The sequence below is a fragment of the Arvicanthis niloticus genome, chromosome 24 (assembly GCF_011762505.2).
Source record: "Arvicanthis niloticus isolate mArvNil1 chromosome 24, mArvNil1.pat.X, whole genome shotgun sequence".
Taxonomy (NCBI): Eukaryota; Metazoa; Chordata; class Mammalia; order Rodentia; family Muridae; genus Arvicanthis; species Arvicanthis niloticus.
In genome coordinates, this window is record NC_133432.1 from 41686482 (window position 1) to 41706418 (window position 19937).

General features: G+C 48.0%; 1 pseudogene; it reads right to left on the reverse strand.

The window, feature by feature from the left end:
• Window positions 1-3201: 3201 nt before the first annotated feature.
• On the reverse strand, window positions 3202-3649 carry LOC143438213 (large ribosomal subunit protein eL34 pseudogene; annotated as a pseudogene).
• Between the last annotated feature and the right edge of the window lie 16288 nt (window positions 3650-19937).

A 19937-nucleotide genomic window follows, 5' to 3' on the forward strand; every position in this document is an offset into this window, starting at 1 on the left:
CTGCGTACATAGAGCTAGCCAGAGCTCCAGTCAGAGCTGAGGAGCAACGGGAACATGGGGGCTGCCCAGGAACAAGCCAGACCAGGCACCATTTTTTAAATATCTCCCATACAATACCCTTTCATGAGGTTTACCTAAAACCATTGGAAAACACAGATATTTACATTAGGATTAATAACAATAACAAAATAGTTATGAAGTAGCAACGGAACTAATTTTATGGTTGGGCTCACCACAGCATGAGGAGCTGTATTTAAGGACCTTAGGAAGGCTGGGACCCACTGGCTTAAAAATCTAAGTTCTGGGGTTTGTTTTTTCCCCTTAAACACAGACACCAATCTCACCCCTGCATGACTCTCGTCTTTTACTAGTGAAGACCCCCAAACTCAGGAGACCCTTCCTCAAGTCTCAGGAAATCACGACCACCCCAAAATCACAAGAAACTATACCTGGATGCAATCAGCAGAGGTTTATTGGGGAGAGTTGGCCGGCCAAGATCAAAACAGCTCATCCATGAAGGAACAGAATTTTGACAAAAGGCCAGCAAGCTGAGGGAGTTTTTTTTTATAGCATGGGGTGGGGAAAGGAAGGAATTTTTGCGAGGTTACACATGATTGGTTGTTTTACAAATTTTGAACATCAGCAGGCTGTAACACTGGGAAGACCTCAAAGGGGGGGGGGGGTAACCAAAAACAGTGGAACATTTCAGAGGAATCCACCCTAAATGGTTTAAAGCCACGTGAAAATTACTCTGCATACTCATTTTTCTCAAAAATGTAGTTTTACCATGTCACTGTGCCCTATCCTGTCATTATCAACTATTTCAGGTTAAATATTTCTCACTTTCTCCAGTCACAGCCCCACCTAGATGACTTGTATCTTTCTCAGTGGTCAGGAATGTGTCTTCCTGCTTTTGGGCTTTTCCCACCCACAGGTGGGTCTACTCCCTGAGGCTTGAGGAATGTAATCCAGCAAGTGTCCTCTGATTCAGGGATAATGTCCTCCACCCCGAATGTGTCCCGGGGCAGTGAAGGCCTGAAATCTTATTTTTTAGTTCTGTGTTCTGGAACCTGCACTTTTTCTGCTCAGGTCTAAAGGCAAAGAAAAAGTCTACATATATTTTATAAAATGGTCTTATAATTTTTCACTCTATACTAGCAGCAACCAGAACACTCTCCTGTCCTCCTGGGCACAATTTTTGCCTATGCATAATAGCTTCAAAACTTGGTTTACCCACAGTTGCCTGACGTGGAGTACAATATACAAAAAAAAAAAATATCCCCCTTTGCCATGTCTGTCCAAGCTGTAATCTGAGATGTCACAGGGAGGTCCTTGGAGCCCTGCTACCCCCCCCCCCCAGTCCAGAACTGCATGCTTATTGGAGAACTGGCTTCTTATAACAGGGGCTCCTCCTAGGATCTGGGAAGATGGTGCATTCATGAGTCTGTGGGTCTGAGCCCCAGGGCTATGCATGTGAGTACACTGCACTCATTGATTTTCAACTGGTTTGCACAGTGGAATCTGTCCTACACATCTGAAAACAACTGGTGTGAATATCAATGCCTTGGGCATTGTTTTCAACTCCCCGGGGCGGCTCTAATGAGCCTCAAAACAACAGATGAATGAGTGGGTTAAAATTAAAAGCCAAAGGAACCACTGGGGGGTGGGTAAGATGGGGGGAGGGGCAGTTGGAGCAGGGTCTAACTTCAGTCCTATTTTAGCCAGCACCCTCCCCCCACCTCTGCCCCCCCCCCCCCCACGTGCCCCATGGCACTGACATCAGATCTGGATGCAGGAAGAACCATAGACTCCTGTCACTGAATGGCCCTGAAGCCCTCTGTTCAGAACCAGGGAGGATGTGTGTGTCTTGGATGTGACGTCTCCATGTAATGGCTGGCACCTTTCAGCTTCCTCCTTCAGGATCTCTGGGGCAGACCAGTTTCTTGCCTGAGTACACCCCAGTCACAGGAGAACATGTCCTGTGCCACCTAGACCTTTCAGTGTCTCCAGCAGAAAACTGCCTGTTTTTATTTTGTATACCTACTGGGATATAGCAATCCACTTGGGGAGAAATAACAGTTGGTTCTAGGTAGAAATTGAACTCTGAATTTTGGGTAGGCTTGATGCTCACTGCTTCAGAGCACTCACAAAGCCCTTGCCACCTCTAAAATCAGCCTGACAACACCCAGGAGTGGACAAGCTTGCCCACATCCATTCACACACAGGGGCAGGCTGGGCTGCACAGCCAGGAAGGTTTGGGTTGGGAGCTAAGTGCACGTGCCCTAATCAGCGCATCCAATCCTTGGGCCCACTGAAGTTCTACGTGGTGTTAGTTAGAGACTTATAGGAGGCTGCACACAGGCTTCCCTAGTCGGCAGGATCCTGCAGACCAGTGGGCTTCTCTGTCAAGCTTTGATGACCTGGGTGCAAAGCACAGATGTCTCCTGACTGTTTGGCACAGAGATTGTGGGGGAGACCTGTAGCTACTCTCAACTCTGTGTTGAAGATGCGCTGCAAAAATCCCTTTCCTGGAGAAGATAAAAACATCTACCTGTACCCAGGATAGATAAGTACCCCCATAGTTGTGTATAAGGACCCCTCTTCTAGTCCTTCCCTGCCTGTATAGCTTCATCTGCTCTCAACCTGTGGGTCTCAGCTCCACACAGGGTCACAGATCAGACATTTATATTGTGATTCATAACAGTAGCAAAGTCACAGTTGTGAAGTAACAACAAAAATAATTTTATGATTGGGGGGGAAACATCACAACATGAGGAACTGTATTAAAGGGTCACAGCATTAGGAAGGTAGAGACCTAATGCTCTAGTCCCTCCCCAAACCCCTGGACCTCACAAGGATGGCTAGACACAGTGAGGGTCCCATGGTACTTCCGGAACTCCCCATCCCTTTAGAAGGTAAGTACTTAAGCATAACTGTGATCTTTTGAGAGTGGGCTAAAAATGGTGGCTGTTTGGTTCAGAGGACCTCTCTTTCTCTCTCTCCCTCTTTCTACCTCTCTGCCTGTACTACCCTCTTAACTCCCCTCCCCATGCCCTGAATAAACTCTATTCTGTACTATACTGCTGTGTGGCTGTCCCTCAGGGAGAAAAGATGCTTTGGCATGGGCCCGCTGAGACATCCCCTTCCCCCGTACCTCACCACGCACCCATAGAACCTACTCTCTTTATCTTTTTTTTTTGACCCAAGCCTTGATTTTTATTATTTAAAAAAAATTGCATATTTATTTTGCTTTCTGACTCTGTGCTTGTGCCTTCAACACTTTCACAACGATTTTCTGCTCCTCAATAAGGAAAGCTCGCTTGATCCTGTCTCGGACACACTTGGCACACATGGACCCACCATAGGCCCTGCTGACATGCTTCTTTGTCTTAGACAATCTCATAAGGACTTTGGGTCTCACAGCACGAACCCCTCGAAGTCTGCCTGGGCACACACCACATGCGGATTTAGGAGCTTTCCCAACCTTCTTGGTGTAAAGGTAAACAATCCTGTTGCCAGGGGTCCGGGACAGCCTAGTTTTGTTAGAGGCTGTGTTGTAGGAAAGCCTACGACTGTAGGTCAAACGCTGGACCATCTTGAGTGCCTCTAAGCACCGTCCCCGGAAGAGGAAAAGGAAGAGGCGGGCGAGTTCAAAGGTCAAATGTGACTCTCTCTTTATCTTTTTATAAACACATTATCCAGAGCTGGGTTAAAACCTAAACCTGCAATAACTAGGAAATGATCCCCTGCTGGAACCAGAGGGTGGGGAGAGCCACTGGGCAGTGTTTAGAACTTGTCTTCCACAGGGGACTTTTCTCCTATCAATTTATTTTTAAGTTGTGTATGTGAGTGGGTGCAGGCCTCCACCTGGCAGCAGTGTGGGGCTCCTGGGCTTGAGGCTGCCTTGTTAATACTAGACGGGCAAGGGGCAGGCTAACTAACAATAGGGTCCCTGCTCCCTAGGCTGCCCTGTGCCCTCCATAGGGCCCAAATGAAGGTCTCTGCTTCTGCGTCTCCGGAGCTTCCAGACAGGGCTGTCTCCTGGGATGCTGCAACAGACTGTGTCTTTTAAAAAATTCAGCCCAGAAAAGGAGAGAAACGTTAAAATGCCAGTGAGACCGTAAGCCACTATTTCAGGATAAGAAGCAGTATTTCGGGAGACTCCAAGGAACTCATTTGAGAGGGTTTGGGCGGGAGAAACAGGGACAGGAAAAACCCTCAAGGACTGGCAATCTGGGATGGCTGGAGAGGCTTGCCTGAGACTCTCCCAGGAAGCCCTAGGAAGCTGGAAGCATCAAAGCACAGAGCAAGCTGTAGTCTGCTCAGGCTGCCCAGAGGCTGGGGTGGGGTGGGGGGGCCTGAGTGGCCTTGTGCCATACCATAGCAGCATCGAGGGGAGGGCAGGAGGAGGCTCAATAGAAGCTCTGGGAAGAATTCTGCTCTGTGTCCATTGCCACTGTGTGCCAGCCACGTGCAAGGAGCTGCCAGAGGCTGGGACAATGAGATGTTCTAATTTTGACAGCAAAGAGCTACATTTTGAGTATACAAGAACAGCCAACTATGTGGAATGTCTACTCGGCAGCAGCCTTGCCTAACTGGGCAGCACTGGCTTTCTAATTTAATCCCTGTGACACAAAGCACAAACTAAGCACCACGGGCGAGGACATGGACCTTGGAGCCAGATTTCAGATCCTGCCTTGGGCACTAATGAGCTGTGCAACTTTAAGTGCTGCGCTTAACCTCTCTGTGCATTTATTTATAAAGTAGGAGGGACAATTGTGCTTATCTTGGAAAAGCATTGTAGATATTCTGCGTTCGTATGTATGTATGTATGCATATGTATATGTCTGGGCTCAGAGCTCAGGTCTCTGCCTTGAGCTTACCCCTGCTTGGTCTCCAGCTAGCAGGTTTATCCTGAGTTCTGTCATTTGGGGTCACTTCATATGGTGGAGACATATGCAGAACTCCTGATAATGGAGTTCTGCATATGTGGTAATGCCGTGCTCCAAGATGGTGGTTTATCCCAATGGGGTTAAGCAGCCTGGGCTGTGCACAGACCACCCAGACAGGCCACTAGACAGATACGTGGCCAGCAATGGGATGTAGCATTCTCACGTCTACAGATCACTTAAGGAAACCGGGGTCTCTGGAGCACACTGGCCTACGCCAGCTTCCCAGATGCATCCTTCAGCCCTACTGGGCTTCTCTGTTGCTTCTAGGTCTCCAAACTGTAGATAATATGTTAAAAGTACTGAGTGAGCCTGGAGCTTCTGAGGCAGCTGGTCTGGGTCAGAGCTGGAAGAACGATTGTTCTTGACCTCCCTAAAATCATCTAAGCAACTGATATTGTGTGCCTGGAGCCAACTCTTTCCTACCTAGCCCAGGGATCACTGGCTCATGGGCACAGAGCTAAGCGTTCCTTGCAGCAGTGTGGCCACTAATTCATTTCTGTGAGAGGGTCCCATGCTTCTTTCTTGTTTCAGTCTCTTCTGGATGGGCCAAAGAGAGGATTCTGAGGACAGCTGGCCTCGGACCCTGGACCATAGACTCCTTTTACCTGAGAGAGCCTGCTTCTCTGGCCCACCACAAGGAGCTAATCACCTGTTTGCCCAATGCCCACCTCAGTAGATTGCTTTTGAGTAAGCATGAGTGTCTTGGGCTCCTGGGAAACTTCCAGAAATAAGCATGTGTAAGACAGAGACCCAGCAACATAAAACATCTGGGAACAAGGCAGGGGCATTTTAAATCTTCCCAGGTGACCCAGTAGGGGAATAGCTAAGACTTCACTGCTCAACTCCCTGGGCCTCAGACCCTGCTGAAGTCTGGAACTGAGAGGCATGGGATGCCTGGGGAGCCTGGCTTGTGTGTCTTTGTCCCAGTAGAAAGCACAGCTACACTTTTCTACTGTTCTGTTTGGCATCTAGCCACTCCTGGATTACGCTAAAGGGCGTCCAGTCTCCAAGTGAACCATGTACTCGGTTGAGTATGACAGCTATGGCCTGTTTAGTTCTGTATCTCCTATAATGCCTGGAAGGCCACCAGGCCACCATGGGGGAGCACAGCGTACATTTGCCTAGGGATTTGGGCAAGCCAACAAATGAGGACCACAAAGAAAGAAGGGAGGTTCATGACTCTAGCCCTCATTTCCAGTAATATCATGGGGCGGACAAGGTAATAGTTCTCCAAAGGCTAATACATTGTATCATAAAGGAAACTTGCAAAATGCGTATTTACTGATGTCCTTCTTTCTATGTAAAAAGGTTGCCATGGAGACCTAAGGGCAGGCTGCTGGTGTCTACTGTAGGATTAGGTCAGGTTGGTGTACTGAGGCAAGCACACCGCCATGTGGTGCTGCTGCAGCTGGATGTTTTAGGGGACACACCTGGGGGATCCTGTGAATAAAAGAGTGAATTAGTTCCTTTACCCCAGAAACTCGGGATTCTGCGGTTGTTAAAATTCTCTTTCAAAGCTGATAATTATGCAAGGCAGGCAACATTCACGTCTGCAGTTCAAACCCTCGTTATCTCAAAGCCCTCCATATGTGAGCCACCCCGATCCCAATCCAGCTTTGGCCAACAGCACTTGGCCTCTTGGGCTTCAAAGCTCAGTTCACCCTCCAGCTTCCAGACATACGGAAGGAGCTCCCAGGCCTCTGGCCAGCACTGTGTCTACTCATAGAAACAACCTAATTAGCAAGCCTGCAGGCACTGCTGCAGCTTGCGGGAGGTGTCTGTGATACTGCTAATTAATTGTGCATTAATTGCACAAGCCTTTCCCTACACCAGGAAGACTTGCACTGCGTCTGTGTTTTCTCCATCTCAGCTGCATTTTCTGAGTTCTGATTCTAAAGACAAAAACCATAGTAAAGATTAAATATTGCAGAGCCCAAGGCATCCCTTGGGTTACTTGAAAATATTTGCAGGGCTCCGAGTCCCAGAGGGAGTTGGCTTTGGGCTCCAAAGAACCTGGCTGGGGATATCCTGTGCTGGGCCAATCAGTTACAATATACTATCAAAAATAAGGATTTGATCTCCCTTCCTCCCTTTCTGCCTCACTTCCCCCTTTCCTATCTCCCTCCCCTCCTTTCCTCGCTGGGGATGAATTCAGGGTCTGATGGATTTCTACCCTGTGCCAGTGAGCCCAGCTCAAGGGCTGCATCTTTCATTTTTCTTGTAAGTGATTCTTTTCATACTGGAAACGAATGGTGTGGTATTCAGACTCGGCTTATTCTGTTCTGAGACTGTGAAATACTGTACCAAGGTGTTTGCGGACTGGGTACCTCTCTGTCCCCTAGGACCCTTCTTTCAAAAATTGCCCACTGCAGGCACAGCAGGGTAGAGCCGAGCATTGGCCCTAGATGTTAGTGTTTGGGGCTTGTTAATGTCCATTTCCTGTTCCTCCGCTCTGCCTTAAAGTCAGCCCAGATAGCTGGGCGAGCAGTGGAGGTGTACAGGACTATCCTCCAAGCCAGACTGCTGCCATCTTCCTCAGATCAGTTGTGCCCAACTGCACAAGATCATTACAGCTGGGCCTCCTGACTTCCTTCACAGAAGGTGAAATGGGGAGGATTATGGGACCCTCACCTGAGCATCCGGCCACCCCTCCCAACCAGCTGTATGCAATTCTGTCCTATTTGCACATGGCCCTGGGGTGGGTGTCTTAGAGTTTTACTTCTGTGAACAGACACCATGACCAAGGCAACTCTTATAAAGGACAACATTTAACTGGGGCTGACTTACAGGTTCAGTCCATTATCGTCAAGGTACGAGCATGGCAGCGTCCAGGCAAGCATGGTGCAGGAGGAGCTGAGAGTTCTACTTCTTATGCCAAAGGCAGCTAGGAGAAGACTGGTTTTCAGGCTGTCCCTAGGATGTAGGTCTTAAAGCCCATGCCCACAGTGACACACCTACTCCAGCAAGGCCATACCATCTGATAGTGCCACTCCCTGGGCTAAGCAAATACAAACCATCACAGTAGGGCTTGACAATATAAGAAGAAAGGGCCTAGGAGAGGGATTTCCATCTTCAGATCCATGGAGGTGTTGTCATCCATGTTGGGTGTGGACCTTCTAGTGTGGCTGTGCTTTAATGTCACCCATGCTCCTGCCTGTAACCCTTCACCCACTGTGGTTTGAATATGCTTGGCCCAGGGAGTGGCACTATTAGGAGGTGTGGCCTTGTTGGAGTAGGTGTGTCACTGTGGGCATGGGCTTTAAGACCCACATCCTAAGGACAGCCTGAAAACCAGTCTTCTCCTAGCTGCCTTTGGCACAAGAAGTAGAACTCTCAGCTCCTGCAGGCCCATGTCTGCCTGGATGCTGCCATGCTCCCCTGCCTTGATGATAATGGACCGACTCTCTGAACTTTTAAGCCAGCGCCAGTTAAATGTTATCCTTTATAAGACTTGCCTTGGTCATGGTGTCTGTTCACAACAGTAAAACCCTAACTAAGACACCCATTGATCTATAAGTAAGAACCCCAAAACTCACTGGTTCTCTCTAGTAAACTTTGGTATGATCATTGTTGGGTCCTCAGGAGGAAAGGGCAGAAATACCTCCTCCAGGGAAGACATTTAGCAACAGGCATGTAGACTGAATGCTGGTGGAAACACCCAATAGACCCAGAGTTATGCTAAAAGTAATGTGGCAAGTATCAACTCCAAGCTTCCCTTACTTCCTGGTTCTCGCTGGCAGTCCAAACCTTCTGAGGCCCCATCTCCAAGGGAGGACACTGAGACTTCATGCTTCTTCACGGAGTCTTGTTCCTTGTAGAGGAGCAAGGTGGTCTGCAGGGCACCTTCTCAGCTAAGAAAATGGGGAAGGGGAGGACTATGAGTGACAGCTCAGGGTGTCAGCCCTCAGTGGGCACCCCTACCCATGCTTGCTTTGAGCAGAAGTGTTTTGTCATCAGTATCCAGCAGCATCCTTGGATCAGTCAAGGATTTTTATTTTCTGAGGTGGCAGCTGATGCTGTTGACTAGGGATGGTGCCCTACCAGAAATTCCTCTTGGAGCTCAACTTATTCACAGCCTTGCCTATTGCCCCTGTGAGCAGGTAGATGTCAGCACCCAAGGGACTGACAGGAAGAGCTCTGGGTTCTCCCAGAGATGGAAAGAGGTACACGTTCCACAGTGCACTACTTGTGTGACCTCTTCAGATCTTTTTCTAAAGTCGTTCCTATATTGTGGAATTTTCTTCAGAGTTAGGCAAGGTTTTGTAAGTACAGTGCTAACACAGTCCCTTGCTATATAACCTCGTTATGGTGAAGAACAGTGGTGTGGGCATTCAGAGCACTTTAATTCATTAAAGCATAACAACACCTGAGTCCTTCCCGGTCTCACTGCCCCAAGCTTTCTCAGAGCAATCATTTTTATCTGTCTGATTTCTGTCACCTTCTTTGGTTTCTTGATGCCAGTGTACATTTACGTAGTCACTTAACCAGTGTGTTTCCTGATGGCCCAGGCTGAGTATGTGCTCGTCATGTGTGAGACCCTGGGTTCAATTCCTGGCAGTGTACACATCACATATCTGTACACATGGGGAGGTTTATGGCTTAGCCTGTCCCTCGGTCTTACATTTTATAAAAAGCATGTGTTGTCTCTGTGACATTTCTGATGCTTGTTTTGGTCACTGCTACACTCATCCGTGTTGATCAATATAACTGTGATCCATTTGTTTTTCATTATAGCCATTATAAAATATAGATATTGCACAATAATATCCCATTGTGTGAGGACCGTATTCTGTGTGCATTTGTCCTGCTCATAGACATTTGCGGATTTTATGGTTTGGTTGCAAAGAGCTTTTTTGAGATATCATTCATATTCTGTCTTAGTTCTTTTTCATGTTGCTGTAATAAAAAATATTCAGCCAAGTCAAGCCTGGTGATGCACACCTTTAATCCCAGCACTTGGGAGGCAGAGGCAGGCAGATCTCTGAGTTCCAGGCCAGCCTGGTCTACAGAGTGAGTTCCAGGACAGCCAGGACTGCGCAGAGAAGCCCTGTCTTGAAAACAAAACAAACCAACCAAACAAAAAATGTTCAGACAAAAGCAATTTAAGGGAGAAAGGGTTTACTTAGCTCACAGTTTCAGGTTACAGGTTACAGCCTGTCCTAGTTGACTCTTTGTTGCTGTGACAAACGCCTCGATCCAAAGCAACGTGGAGAGCAGAGAGGTTGCTCCATCTTACAGCTCATTCTTCATCACGGGAAGGCACGGCAGGAACTCAAGCAGGACGGACATAGAGGCAGGAACTGAAGCAGAGACTGTGGAGGATTGCTGCTTACAAGTTTGCTCTCAGGTTCATGTCAGCTAGCTTTCTAATACAGCCCAGGACCCACCTGCTTAGGGTTGGCACCGCCCATAGTGGGCTGAGCTGCTCTCCATCAGTTAGCATTGGAAAAGATGCTGTACAGACATGCCGATCGGAGGGAGGCAAGTCCTGGACTAAGGTTCCCCTCTTCCCAGGTGTGTCAAGCTGACAACCGAGCCTAGACATTGCAGTCTATTGCGGCAGGGAAATGGTGGTGGCCGGAGCTTGAGGGAGCTGGTTACACTGTATCCATGCTGAAGAAGAGGGGAACCAGCACACGCTGCTTGCTGGTGCTTGGCTGTCTCTCTCCATTTATACAGTCCAGGACCTGCCTCAGAATGACGCCATTCACAGTAAGTGGATTCCCCACTTTGATTAATGTAAACAGGATGATTCCCCCACAGGCATGCGCAGAAGCCCATCTGTCTCCCAGGTGATTCTAAATTACATCGAGCTGAGGACACTAATCATCACATGCACTGTATACAAGTTATCTAGTGTGTCGTTCAGTGTTTTGTAGTATATTCACAGACTGGGAAGCCACCACAACAGGCGTTTGCACCCCATTCTTTCCAGTTTCCAGAAACTACCCACTCCATATAGATTCTCCTGTACAGAGAATTCTGGAGCACAGAATCGTAGTGTCTTCGGTTTTTTTTATGCCTGGCTCCTGTCACTCAGAATAATGTCTTTGAGGTTCGTCCTCACTGTGGACGCTTCTGTAATTTATTGCTAAGTCAGCTCCCGCTTTCTACTTATGTATTCATTAGTTTATGGGCATTGAGCTGTTTGTTTATAGCGTTCTGCTCTTGCTAAGAGTGTTATTACAAACATCACGCCACGTTGTTTCCTGGGCACATGTGCAAGAGTTTTCTCCGGGGTGTATTCTTGGAGCTGTCGAAACATACGGAAGGCAAATGCTCAGCTCCAGAAGATAATGCCAAATGCTTCGCAAACGGCTCGAACGACTTCCTCCCTCGCCAGCAAAACAGGAGCTAGCTTGACCTATTCACTCCCTTGCTTCATGCTTGGCCTGGTCGGAATTCCTAGCTTCTGTAAAGGTTGTTTACATTTTCTTTTCTAACCAGCCAGCCACAGCTCTGCCCTTGACCCATTGCCTGCTAATTAGATTCTAATGGAGATCCGGGCAGAAGCCCAGTGGCTCCTTCCATAATTAGCAAGTCTTCTGTGTAATATTTCTAGCTTTAGCTTCCTGACCCAGAATTCCAGTGTTAGTGTTGTGGCCACTTCCTTTCCGGGCCAGCTTTGTGTTCTATCTGCTGGCTTGGGCTGGCATCCCACCCACATCTCTCTAGGTAGACACAGACATGCTGCCTGTATCCTTGGCCTCAGTACCTCCTGGTCCTGCAATAAAGTCATTCCCCAGCTCCTCTTCCCACGCCCAACTCCAGTGACATCCACCACATCCAGGCAGCAGAATCTGCAGTGAAGGATGGAGTTTTGATACCTCCCAAACAAGAGAGAAGTCCCTTCTGTATGTGACTGGCTCATCCTGGGAGGGACAGAAGTCAGGCTCAGGGTGTGCCTTTCCTTTGCCCATCAGTTATGAGGCCATCGAGTCCGAGTTACCAGGAGCATAACTTCAGTTCCCATGTACCTCGTTCTCTGCAGAATCTTTTATTCTTTATTTACTGTCTTTCCCATTAATTAAATTTCACTAGCATTTTCCCTCCAGAGGGCCCTCCAAATAACTTCTACAACAAACACTACAAAAAAAGGCTAGCTCTGAAAATCAGCGGGGACAGGAGAAACAGGAGGCAGTGTGATACTATATTGTGTTGTATATATCTCTTTATTTTCAGACAGAACCTTGCTATATGGCTCAGGCTGGCCCCTGGCTTGTGCTCTTCCTGGCTTAGGCCTTCTGAGTGCTGGGGTTATGGGCACTAACCACCATGCCCATCTTACAGAGGGCTTTTAGATCTCTGGTAGATAGGGAGGCATTTGCCATCCACATCAATGCACCGTTTGGTCAGTTGTGGTCACAGCATCCCCAGCTCTGCTCCCACAAAGAGGGCTGAACTGTGGAAGGCCAGTGGCCTTTGCTCATATGCACAGCCTACTCCCCCACCCCCCACACTCCAACTCCCTTGGGTCTTCCAAGGTTCTGGGGTCTGCACGGCTGGCTGTGCAGTGTTGGGAGCTGACTTTTAGCAGAAAGCGGCTAGATTATCTTTGCAGCCATTTGGAACCATATACCCTGATAAGAGATTTGGTTTTCAGTGGCCTACAACAGCTGAAGCACACTCTGATATCCCACATATTTTGTGTTGCTGTTTACTGCCCCCAGCTGCAAGGTGCACATGGTGGCCACGCCTGCAAGGCATGCAGTTCACGTGCTGTCCACGTGCTATTCAGGCCATATATGCCTGTAAAGCACACGTGGTATCCAAGCCTGCAAGGCACATTGTGCACGTGCTGTCCACGCTATAGACGCCTGTAAGGCTTACGTCATATCAACACCTGCAAGGCATGTGGTATCCACGCACCTACAAGGCACGTGGCAAAAGCCTATAAATAGCTCAGAATTCCCTTCAATAAACGAGACTTGGTAAGAGACTTGATCAGACTTTCTGTCTTGTCTCCATTCTTCGCGTTTCTTCCCCTTTATCCTCTCTCTCTCTCTCTCTCTCTCTCTCTCTCTCTCTCTCTCTCTCTCTCGACCCTGACCCTCGGACCGGAGCGGCAGCTTGGGCCAGGACACAGTGGCCACCAAGCGTGGAGCGGAGCAGGCCGCAACATTTTGGCCCACAAAGCCGGGCAGTACGGGCCGAGACAGTTTGACGCCTAACGTGGGGCAGTTCTCAACATTGTGGTGCCCAACGAGTACAGTTCTCAACAGTGCAGGTGAGTGCATTATTAACTACTCAGCCAGTCTTGACTGACTTGGCTTACAGAGAAGTCTCCTCTTAATCTGCAAGAGATGTATCTTAAGACTTCTGCAGTGGGTAGCTGTAGCCACAGACAGTACTAACCCCACATATATCCCCCCCCTCTGTCTCTCTCTTTCTCTCTCCTCCTCTTTTCCCTTTCCTCCCTCTCTGTCTCTCCATATCACCTTCATTCCCTGTCTGTCTCCCTCTGTCTCTCTATCTCTGTGTGTGTGTCTGTCTCTCTCTTCTCTTTTCTCTCTTTTCTCTCTTTCCCCTCTCCCTCTCTCCGTCTCTCTGTGTCTCTCTGTGTCTCTGTCTCTCTCTCTCTCTCTCTCTCTCTCTCTCTCTCTCTCTCTCTCTCTCTCCTGTGTGTGTGTGTGTGTGTGTGTGTGTGTGTGTGTGTGATATCTGGACAAAACAACTTCAGGAAATTTAATTTTTAGTGTAGTGCACCGGCACGAATATCTGTACCATGTGTGTGCAGTGCCCATGAAGTCCTGCAGAGGGCACCAGATCCCCTGGGACTGAGTTGTAGACAAAGGTGAACTGCCACCAGGTCCTCTGAAAGAGGTTCTTAACCACTGAGCCATCTCTCCAGCCCAAGGAAAATTTATTTTGGCCCAGAGTTTGGGAGGTATCAGTCCACTGTGATAGGGGTGGGGGATTGGGAGGTGGGGGGATGGTGGGGAGCCATTTCCATCATGGTTGCCAAGAGCAGAGAGAGGTCTATACTAGTAGGCTCCTTCCTGGTTTTCCCTTTCATTGTAGTTGAGTCCCCAGCCTATGGTTGAGTGTTGCCCACATTCAGGTCTCCCCTGCCCCTTAACCCTCTCTGAACTCACCCTCACAGACACACCCAGAGGCGTACTTCAATAATCTAAGTATTTCTCAATCCAATCAAGTTAACGATCATGATGAGCCATGTCATACATGCCTGTAATCAAGTTGATACTTTAAGCTCAGTAAGATATTAACATACTATAGATCTAAGCTACCTCAGTGTGTTCACAATCTTTCCTTATTAAGCCCAAACCAGTCACTTTTCTACTTAAAACACTGTGTGCTGTTACTGTGGCACATGCAAATTGCCACCAACACCATGACTGGGCTTTGGAGCCACCAGTAAAATAAGCATTACTTGAGTGGATATACCAAGGTGCCCTGACCATCCACCCAGTAGTGTGGGCAGCCGTTGTGTGACTTGTGGGCAGAGAGTTTATATAGAAGCATGTACTGGGTACAGAGATGGTGTGTGCCCCAGAAGGGATGGGACAGACAGTTCGACTTCACCATGTTGTCAGAATGGAGTGCAATGTTCTGGTGGGTTCAATAAGAATGGCCCCCGTAGGCCCATAGACTTGGATGCTTGGGGATGCTTTCTGCTGCCTGTGGATCTGGATGCAGAACTCTCAGCTCCTCCTGGACCATGTCTGCTTGTGTGCTGCCATACTCCCGCCATGACGATGAACTAAACTGAAACTATAAACCAGACCAGATTCAATGCTCTCTTTTATAAGAGCCATGGTCATGGTGTCTCTTCACAGCAGCAGAAGACCCACTAAGACAATGTAAAGCTTATTATTTCTGAGAATTTTGCAGCTAGTATTTTGGACCATGGTTGGACTTCAGGAGGCCACGCCACAAGTATTAGTCCCCACTGTGTAGGTCATTTTAACTTTAATTTTTTTTTTCAAATAAGAACAATACTAAGTGTACTCTTGATGCTAAAATAGGCAGTATCCTTAGACTGGGTCAAAATGCCACACGCGTGTGAAGACTTAATATGTTTCATACTTATTAGCAGATTACCATCAGAAATGTCAAGCCAATTATGGCTCTCAGCAAAAACGAAAGTGTAAGAGAGTCTACCCGTGTCTGCTTTGGCAATTTGTGTTTGTAAAGCTTTTCCAGAGGTGTGGGGGGAGTGGGGGTGGGGGGAGAGATCTAATCTTTGGCTTAATTGTTACCGTGTTGATTACCTGTGAACCTCAGCATTTTTAAGTATGTGTGGCCCTGGCACGTGAAAATGAAAGATAACGTTACAAGAATGGATATTTTTTTTACAGCGCTATTAGAGACAATTGACCTACAGTGAACCGTACCTGCTTAACATATACATTGGAATGTTCTGGAACATTCGGACTCGTGAACAGTAAGGGCAGAAGGAAGCTTCCACTTCACCCTCCGAAGGTTCCCAGGAGTGAACTGCCCATAGGCAGGTGAACATGAGAGAAAGGTATAGAGAGAGTCTCTTATATGCATCACCTGCCAATAAAAAAAAAAGATGGCCAATGAGCTGAGGCAAGAAGTAGGGGGTGGAACACTGGCAGGAAGAGAGGATTCTGGGAAGTGGTGAGAGAATAAAAGAAGACATGGTAGATGCTGAGGAAGTGGCTAAGGAAGACTCAAGGGAGGAGGCAGGCCAGGACTGAAGGAGAGGTAACTAACCGTGTGGAAGACATAGAATAGTTTGAATGGGTTAAATAAGTTACAAGCTAGTCAGGCAATGAACCAAAGCTCATGGCCAAGGCATTTATTAATAAATAATAAGTCTCAGAGTCGTCATTCTGGGAGCAGGGGATTTTCTTTTTAACAGAAAGGTGGATGGGTTCATTTAACATGCCCTGGGGAATCACCGGGTAGTGATTCCCCAGGAAGCCAAGGAGTTCTAGATGTTTATCTGCTCCACCTCTTAGGAGAGAAGAAAGAGATAGGCCCCAAGGCCACACCATGGCTTGTACATAAGTCCCTTCCTCCCTCTGACTCTCTCAGCTGCTTTTCCTATAAAGCACAGGCTAACCTACCTAGGGATGGCACTGCCCGCAGTCGGCTGGACCACCCTGTATCAATCATTCATCAAGAATGATTTGGAACATAACATTTTTATTGATCCTCTGGGAATTTCACACCAGGTACCCCGATCACATTTACTTCCCAGTTTTTCCTTGTCTGGTCCATCTTGTGACCTCACCCTACCCCCAGCAGAAAAAAAGTAAAAATAAGAATTAAAAAAAAAAAGTTCACTTTGTGTTATCTATATACCCACTGGATTGAAGCACGGTCCAACTCCCAGTGGTCTGCCCCTTAAACAGAACTGAATCTTTCCCCTCCACACCTCCTCCAGAAGCCATTGATTGTGAAGAGCTACTCTTCAGCATCCCCACCTCACTGTTTAAGAGTTCTCTTCAATGGCTTCCTGTTCAGCTGTTAGTTTGGGGGTGGGGGGCAAGAGGAGGATGGGGTTGTCACAGAAGCCTTCGATGTCCCTTCCTCTCAATTGTGCATCTACTGCTATTAATACCACAGCAAAAGTAGCCTCCTTGCTCTTCAGTCAGTGGGAGCACAGATCATAGGCCTCTGGTGACCCAAACAAGAGCCTTGCAGGCAGCCCAGACCGTGGGGATCACCATGGCCTCAGGTGGCCACTCAGATCAGTATGGCCCACGACAGCCCATAGACATCCACATGGCCCTTGATAGTAACATGAGCTATGGACCTCAACACTGCAGAAGGACCTCAGACCCAGATATGGCCCCAGTGGCAGCATGGATCCCGACATCACCATGGCCTTAGATGCCAGTGCAGGCCATCACACAGTTCAGAATGGCCCCTGGCAGTAGCACAGATCACGGACATCAACATGGATTCAGGTGGCAGTTCAGGCCACAAACATCCACGTGGCCTTCAGTGACAACACAGGTCACAGACATCAACACAGACCGACTCCAGCTGCTGTAGAACCCAGACATGGCCTTCAGCAGCAAGGACCCAGACATTACCATGGCCACAGATGGCAGCCTGCAGGTCCCTCACATCATTATAGCCTATGGTGGAGGCACAGCCTATGGACACCAACGTGGGTTCAGGATGGAGCACAGACAATGGACATCCACATGGCCCTTGGTGGTAACATGGGCCACAGACATCAACACTGTCCCAGCCCGCCATGCCCACCTCATGTTATAAACTTTAAACACAGTAGATTTTAAAACAAAAAGCATAAACCATGAAAAGAACAGGTAACATGAGCTTCATTAAAATCAAACACTTTTAGCTCTGCAAGAGACTGTTCAGAGAATAAAAAGAGAAGCTACATACTGGGAGAAAATAGTTGTAATTCACATGCCTGAAAACAACTTGCATCCAAAATATACAATATGCATTTTAAAGTTTATTTGTTTTATGTGTATGTTTCCCTGTGTGTCTGTCTGTGCACCATAGGGGAACAGTGCACACAGAGGCCAGAAGAGGGCATCAGATTCCCTAAAACTGGAATTATGTATGGTTGTGAGCCCTTATGTGGATGCTGGGAACTAAACCTGGGTCATCTACAAAAGCAGCCAGTGCTCTTAACTACTGAACTTTCTCTCCAGCCTTTAACAATTTACACTTAAAGCACAAAAATAAGAAACATCACAAGTTGAATAATGGATAAAAGGTCTAAATGAACAATGTACAAAGAAGACAGCAGGAAAGTATCCAAAGAAAAGATGCCCAACATTGAATGCCACAAGGAGAGGGAGAGGAAGAGGAAGGGGAAAGGGAAGGGGAGGGGAAGAGGGAGGGGGAGAGGAGGGGGAGGGGAGGAGGAGGAGGAAGGGAGAAGAAGAAGAGGAGGAGGAGGAGAGGAGGAAGAGGAGGAGGAGGAGAGGAGGAAGAGGAGGAGGAGGAGAGGAGGAAGAGGAGGAGGAGGAGCAGCAGCAGCAGCCTCAGCAGCAGCAGCAGCAGCAAAACATTCAGAATCTGCTCAGTTCTATGGCTCAGAAGTTCTGGATGCATTGATGGACAGCTAGTTTACTTAAAGTGTAAAGTCCAGGGCCAGAATCTCAGACACAACAGGAGTCAAGAATCCGAATTTTTTTTGTAGTTGTTTCCTGGTGACTTTGAGGTGCTCAGTGAAGACGGCAATCTTGCCGAAGTGTGCACTCTACTGAGGCTACCTCTTCTGGTTTCCAAAGAGAGCCTATTTTAAAAAGTCCCCTGTTGTGTCTCTCCTGGAAAGGCTAGCTTTCCACGCCTGCTGAAACCAAGTATGTAGTCCAGCTCTTTGGGAGCTAAACTTTGTCCTTCTCCTTCGCTGATCTTGCTTGATTTCCATCATGCTTTGCATCTAGACTTGTACAAATGATGATGTTTGTCTGGTAAAGGATTGGCCCTACTAATGAGTGCCAGGTAGGACCTTGGTGCTAGACAGCCATTTCTTTCATTGTTGCACAGATAGAGCCACAGCCTGGATCTGGGAAGACGGTGATGGCTGAGATGTTTTTCTTGCCCTCGTGGAATGAAATTTAGTGCACAAAGCCAACAATTGAACACTAATCTGTGATGAGCGGCTGGCAGTGAACATGCCTGATGCTATGGGTCCATGTACAAGACATGAACTAATTCTGGAGGCAGACATTTTGGAACAAAACTCAATGACAGGTGGTAGGCAGTGCTCATGCCAAAGACAAGGAAGATGGCGGCAGGTGGTAAGAGAGGCAAGGACACAGAGTGCCACTCACAAGGCCAGAAGGGAGAATGTGAATGAATGGCTACCCTGGGAGGAGGACAGAGAAGAGTAATGGGGAGCCAGACAGCTGGGTGTGAGGTGGGAAGAAACAGGAAGACCAGCGGCATCCAAAAGCCAAGGCACGATAAAAGGAATTTTGGATCCTAGGAGGACCAGGAAATGGAGCTGAGGGAACCAGTTTGAAGCTCTGGACAGGATTCATGGAGGTCAGAAGGCTAAGCTGAGCAAGGCCTGGGGTGCTGGCTCACTGAGTTGCTCACCTGAGGCCTTGACCTAGGACTCCCAGCTCTGCTCTCCTATCCACCACCCCCACCCCCACTTGGCTTTGATACCTTTGCAGCCTCCTGCCTTGACACTCCTTTAGCCACTGCCTCCTTAGCCCCAGCCACACTTCCAGTTCCTTCTCTCTGTGAGGTGCTGGTTGACGAAATCCTGCAACTTCCTGTCAATCGCTGCCACAATGGATTCTTGCTTCTATATGTTGCCTTGGTCTTGGTGCTTCATTACAACAGCAGGGAAGTGCCTAATACACATGTGACCCTGTTAAAGTTCTGCGATCATCCTCTGAAGTAAAAAGTATTCTCAAGTAAAGAAAAGGGTCTGGGCTTGGCCTAAATCTAAAGCCTCTGAAAGCTACCCATGCAGATGATGGCTGGGCATCAGGGTCCGAAGATCTGACTTTCAGCCTGTAACATCTGCAGCTTTTGCCACACTTCCTTTCTGTTTGATGCAGGAAAGGGTCTGTGAACTGACAAAACAGCTTCCCTTTCAGATCACACCAGACAGGAAGTTGTCTGTTGCGCAGTGTTGAGGCCAAGTTCAAGTTCGCAGGTTAGTTCAAGTTCGCTGCACCTTCGAACTTAATCAGGTACAGGAGTGATTGCCATGGATTCAATGTAATGATACAAAATGCCTAGCTGCAGCAAGAAAGAAACCCGATGGCTGTCAGTACAGGAATGAATCAGTTCAGGAAAGCAAAAGCTCTTTATTCCAGCTGGGAATGGTAGCGCTTCAAATGCAAAACAAGATCAAGCGGTGAACAGAGTCAGGGCACACTGGAGAAAGCAAGCACTCTGTGGTGACCTCATACATTGATCTTACCCAAGTTGTAACCTCAAGGGCTGTAGCTTCTGAACCTCTCTCAGGTTTTCTGGGCCACTCACTCACCGCCCATCCTAGGTCAACAACCCTTAAAGCTAGAAGACAGAGGATCTGGAAAG